Here is a 6,070-nt window from a genome sequence, read left to right as displayed (position 1 = left end):
CAATATTTCGGCCGTTTGGCCTCCATATTGAGCTTTTTCTGAGCCTTCGCTTCCATTGGTGACAACCACCTTGGGGTTTTATTTTCCAGTAAGTCTTTGTATCTTATCCAGACATTGAACAATGCTTTCCTGACAATGTGGTTTTTAAATTCTTTATGTGCTTTAACCTTGTCGTACCACAAATATGCATGCCACCCAAAAACATTGTTAAAACCTTCTAGGTCCAAAATGTCCGTGTTCTCAAGAAGCAGCCAGTCTTTCAACCAGCAGAATGCTGCTGATTCATAGTAAAGTTTAAGGTCTGGCAGGGCAAATCCACCTCTTTCCTTTACATCGGTTAATATTTTAAATTTTATTCTGGGCTTCTTGCCCTGCCAGACAAATCTAGAAATATCTCTCTGCCACTTCTTGAAACAGTCCATCTTGTCCAAAATTTGCAATGATTGAAACAGAAATAACATTTTTGGCAATACATTCATCTTTATAGCTGCAATTCGACCCAACAAGGAAAGCTTCAAATTTGACCATATTTCTAAGTCTTTTTTCACTTCTGTCCAACATTTCTCATAATTATCTTTAAATAAATTTATGTTCTTAGCAGTCATATTAACCCCCAGATATTTTACTTTCTTAACTAATGTTAAACCTGTCTCCTTCTGAAACCTCTCTTTCTCAATCGATGTTAAATTTTTCTCAAGAACTTTAGTTTTTGACTTGTTCAGCTTAAATCCTGCCACATGACCAAATTCTTGAATTAGTTCTAATACTCTTTTCGTACTAGATTCTGGCTCCTGTAACGTCAAAACTAGGTCATCTGCGAAAGCTTTCAATTTGTATTGTTTGGCTCCGACCTGGATACCTTTAATCAGACGGTCCCTTCTAATCATATTTAACAAAACCTCCAGGACCGAAATAAAAAGCAATGGGGAAATTGGGCAGCCTTGTCGTGTCCCTTTCTCTATCTTAAATTCCTCTGTCATCACATTATTGACTATTAGCTTAGCCTTTTGTTCTGAATAAATTGCACTTATACCATTTTCAAACCCTTGACCCACCCCCATCCCCTGAAGATTTTTTCTTCATAAAATTCCAAGAAATATTGTCAAAGGCTTTCTCCGCATCTATAAAAATTAAAATTGCTTTAATATTAATGTTCACTTGCAACTTCTCCAAAATGTTAATTATGTTCCTCGTGTTGTCAGACAAGTGTCTACCTGGGAGAAAGCCAGCTTGGTCCTTATGTATCTCTTCCACTAATACTTTTTTTAATCTATTAGCCAAAATATCAGCAAAAATTTTGTAATCCACATTGAGCAGGGATATGGGGCGGTAGTTCTTAAGTTGTGTCTTTTCAGACTCAGTTTTCGGTATAAGTGTAATGTAGGTTTCCTTCCACGATTCTGGCGCTTTTTTCCCCTCCAAAATTTCATTACAAACCTCCTTTAGTGGCTGAGTTAACCAATCTTTCAAAGATCTATAGTATTTTGTGGTTAAGCCATCCGGCCCTGGAGATTTACCCAACTGCATATTCTGAATAAACCAGAATTTGTTTTAATGTGACATGTGAGTCAGGCCACAATGCCACCAAGATGTTTACTACAGCCAACTTCCAGGGGCCAAAGTCCCTTTGCTGCCCCCTATAAAATATCTGAGGGGCCCAGGCCTCCCCAAAATTGATGGGCATTGCCATTCAAATGCTGTGTGTGCACCATATCTTGTGATTGATTATGTGGGGTGGGGCTTACCTGGTCCCTCCCATATTTTATTCAAGTTGACACCCCTGGATTTTGGTGATTGATAAGTAAATCAAAGCATGCTTGACTCAGCTAGTAACAAGTTAACCCATAATACTAAACCACATTCCCCCCCCCCCATTTTTGCCATATGGGTTTGGTATGCAGCAAGATAATCCTCTTTCAGGGAACTTTTGAAGAGACAGAGGGAGAACATCATCTGATGTCTGTTTTGCTGCTTAATTTTTTGAGAAAAATATCCCTGCTGCTTTATTATTTATTAATTAGACTTAAGCATGTTGGTTATATGAGGCTGGTTTTCCCACAGATTTTTCATTTGTTAGGTATCATCTTTCTTAGCTGTTTGGTATTAAAAGGCAGAAGATCAAGGTCAGTAACAGGAGTGGCCAGCCAAATTCAGCAGGAGGCAAAATGGATAGGTCATGGCATAATCTGAGCCAATGTGTGTCACCAGAAAAAGGTGTTTGACAGCATCCCAAACCCAAACCCACCAGCTCTCTCACTTTAGGCAGGTGACTCTGGATTTTGAAAATGTCAAAAGCTTGCTTGCTACTTTGTATAGGCTTGCCATACAATTTTCCTTAAAAATACCTCAAAAACTTTTTTTTTTTTACCAAAAAGCTCAACAATTTTGGGCAGGATTAGAAAGCTCAACAACTTTTCTGTCCTGATGTTTGAAATTGGCAGTCTTAACTTTGTGGGCACTTTAGTTGGTGCTAATAAAGGTATTAAACTACTGTAGATTTTAGGGTTGATCCTCCTTGAGTCTTGTTTGGAGGTCTGCTGTCCATTCCTGCCTGGGCTCTGCTGCTTTGGATAGATCCACCATCACTGATGTTTTGTGAACCATGTTCTAGCAATTAAAGTAAGTTTTCTAGATCCAAGTAAAGCATTTTGCAGCACAGTTCAGCTCCTTTTCTAGCTAACTGGGGAGCAGTATTCTTTTTAAGAGCTTGTGGGAGGCTTTTAGTTCCTCCCCGGCATTTCTGATGCCAATAACTGCACAGAGACATTGATCTTTTCCACAACGGGAGCACTTTCACCTTCTTCTCTAGCATGCACCATGAAGCCAAGATTTCTGTAGCCAGATCTTATTGCATCAGAAATGCTGAGGAAGGAAAAGAGAAAGTTCACTGTGTGTTTATGTATGTCTTTAACCTCTATCAGAAGTGAAAAGGGAGGTTAAAGTGGATATCAGAGGTGGATAGAGCGTGTGTGTGTGTGTGTGTGTACATACCACCAGTGCTAGGTAAAGGTAAAGGGACCCCTGACCATTAGGTCCAGTCATGGCCGACTCTGGGGTTGCGGCGCTTTATTGCTTTATCGGCCGAGGGAGCCGCCGAGGACAGCTTCCGGGTCATGTGGCCAGCATGACTAAGCCGCTTCTGGCAAACCAGAGCAGCACATGGAAACGCCGTTTACCTTCCCACCGGAGCGGTACCTATTTATCTACTTGCACTTTGACGTGCTTTCGAACTGCTAGGTTGGCAGGAGCAGGGACCGAGCAACGGGAGCTCACCCCGTCGCGGGGATTCAAACCACCAACCTTCTGATTGGCAAGTCCTAGGCTCGGTGGTTTAATCCACAGCGCCATGCTATTTTCTATAAAAAGAGGTGCTGGAACTCTCCAAGAATGCCTCTCTTGTTCCCTTATAATGACAATGAAGCCCACCCGAGAGGTGCCAGAACTGAGTTCTGGTTAGTACCAGCTGAAAAAAGCCCCACATGCCACCATGCATGTGCCAAAAAAAATGCCCCACCCTGCACTTGTGGGGAAAGTGCTGGTGGTGTTGCTCTTCTATGAGCTGCTCTTTAAGAGCTAACAGAAGACACTGCATGATGTTGCCCAAGACGTCCAAGAGATGCTTGTGCTAGCCTGCATTTTTAGAGTTGGGGACGACAACACTCTGGATTCCAGCTCTTGTTTCTCATGCAAGGATCTTGTGCTAAGACAGAAAAGTTATCCTGCGTGCCAAAGTGGGTGTCCCCTGCAGCAAAACCCAACTGCTTAGAAAAGGCCACAATCACATATTTATTGGCCTTTCTGACCCAAGACCAACATCTTCCCAAACATTCCAAAATCTAGTGCTTCTGTGAGTCCGCAAAACACGAGCTGCATCCAACACGGAAAAGCGAGCAACCCTCTCTTCAGATATTATTTTTTTCTCAATGAAACAGATGGGTTAAACAAACAAACAAACAAACAAACAAAAACAAGTGCCACATAATACCCCCACCACATCTGTAAGAACTCAATCATTTTGTGTAGCAGCACCTACACTTTGGAATGCTCTGCTGCCTATTGCTATCAAGCAGGCGCCTTCATTGTACTCTTTGAAATGCTGAGGTGAATTTTAATCTGTTTTTATATTTTAACTTGTTGCATATTTTAAAGAATTGTAATTTTTCTTGATTTTATTGTTTTGTCTGTTTGTAAATTACTTTAAGGGTTTTCTTTACAATCAAGCAGTGTGTGAATTTTATGAAATAAATAAATAAATAATAACATTGAGTTATATTTCCAGCCCAGGTTTCTTTACATTTGATTTTTTTCAAGCTTCTGAACCATCCTGCTTTTCTCTGATGTCATGGAAGCTAGGAAAATGCTGGTTGTTTTTTTTTGTGTGTGTGTGTGTGTGTGTATGTGTTTCATTTTTAAAAGAGTGACACTTTCTGGTTTTATTATGAACACCACCATAAATTAGGATTGTTCTGTAGTTACCCATTACGTTGTTCCAAGCGCAATGAGCATTCTGAAATCTCTCTTGCCAATTCTGCCACCTAGTGGCTAGTTCATTAGTTTTATCCTGAAAGGCAAAAATGCATACAGGCAATGACCTAACATAAACATAGATTAAGGTAAAGGGACCCCTGACCATTAGGTCCAGTTGTGGCCAGCTCTGGGGTTGCGGCGCTCATCTCACTTTATTGGCTGAGTGAGCTGGCGTACAGCTTCCAGGTCATGTGGCCAGCATGACTAAGCCGCTTCTGGCAAACCAGAACAGCACACGGAAACGGCGTTTACCTTCCCGCCAGAGCGGTACCTATTTATCTACTTGCACTTTGATGTGCTTTCGAACTGCTAGGTTGGCAGGAGCAGGGACCAAGCAACAGGAGCTCACCCCGTCGCGGGGATTCGAACCGCTGACCTTCTGATCAGCAAGTCCTAGGCTCTGTGGTTTAACCCACAGCGCCACCCGCGTCCCAAACATGTAGATTAGGTACAGATAAATCCCCCCACACACACACACATTACCCTTCCCATGTGAAACATAATACAGTATTGCTTTTTCAGTACCAATTCTAACTTTTTCTTTGAAGAACATCTAAAATGCAAAGTTTTGTTTTATTTTATTTATTAAAAATGTATTAGTAGGTTAATGGTTCAAGCCACCTATAGTCCAACCAATAATAAATTCAGATGTCCCATTAGCCATCCTCTATATACCTCATACTCATATGAGAATGCTTGGTGAGCTCTTGGGGTGAAAAAACTTGCCTCTGCCACAGGTTTACAATTACTTAGCAGGAACTTGTAATAAAGTGCCATGGTGCTAACAGGCATGGAATTAACTCTTTATTGCCAAAAGTACACTTACCAGTTAGACAAATGATGACAGAAAGCAGCTGTTAATTTAAGATTTTTAAAAATCCATTCTGACCTACTAAACATGGTGATATACCACTTTCACAGACAGACTACATCAAAACATGATTATATGCGGCAATAGATACATCTTCTATAGAGACAAACATAAGAAAACTAAGCAGTTTATTTTGTTGTCCAACTTCTTCTGCACACACTGCAATTTTTAAATTGTTTCCCCCAGTTTTTCTTGTCTACTACTAGCTAGATAGGACAAGTATTGTAACCTCAGTGCCAGAAATCTTGACTACCGCTGTGGTTTTATGTGGCCCTTGGCTCTGGAAGCTCCAGCTAATGCAGAATACAGTGGGTAGATTGTTGATGGGGGCAGATGGCAGACAACATGTAACACCTCTGCTAAACAATCTGTGCTGGCTGCCCATATGCTACCAGGTCAGATTCAAGCTTTTTATATTAACATACAATGTCCTGAACAACTTGGCTCCAGCATAACTTGGACCACCTTAGCAGAATCACTGAGATCATCCTGAAGAGTCCTGCTAGTTCTCCTCTATGTTTCAGAAGCCCGACGGCCTTGTGAGGCAGGGTGGTCATGGTCTTATTCACATGGTTCAGAAGTATACAAAGACAAGGAAGCTGCAATATAGAGATTTGTGTGGAAGTGGCAGCCCACATTTGTATGTTAGCACATCCTACAAGGAGACCAGAA

The sequence above is a fragment of the Podarcis raffonei genome, chromosome 1 (assembly GCF_027172205.1).
Source record: "Podarcis raffonei isolate rPodRaf1 chromosome 1, rPodRaf1.pri, whole genome shotgun sequence".
Classification (NCBI taxonomy): Eukaryota; Metazoa; Chordata; class Lepidosauria; order Squamata; family Lacertidae; genus Podarcis; species Podarcis raffonei.
The sequence above is the reverse complement of the archived record's forward strand: the minus strand, read 5'-3'. Positions refer to the sequence as shown.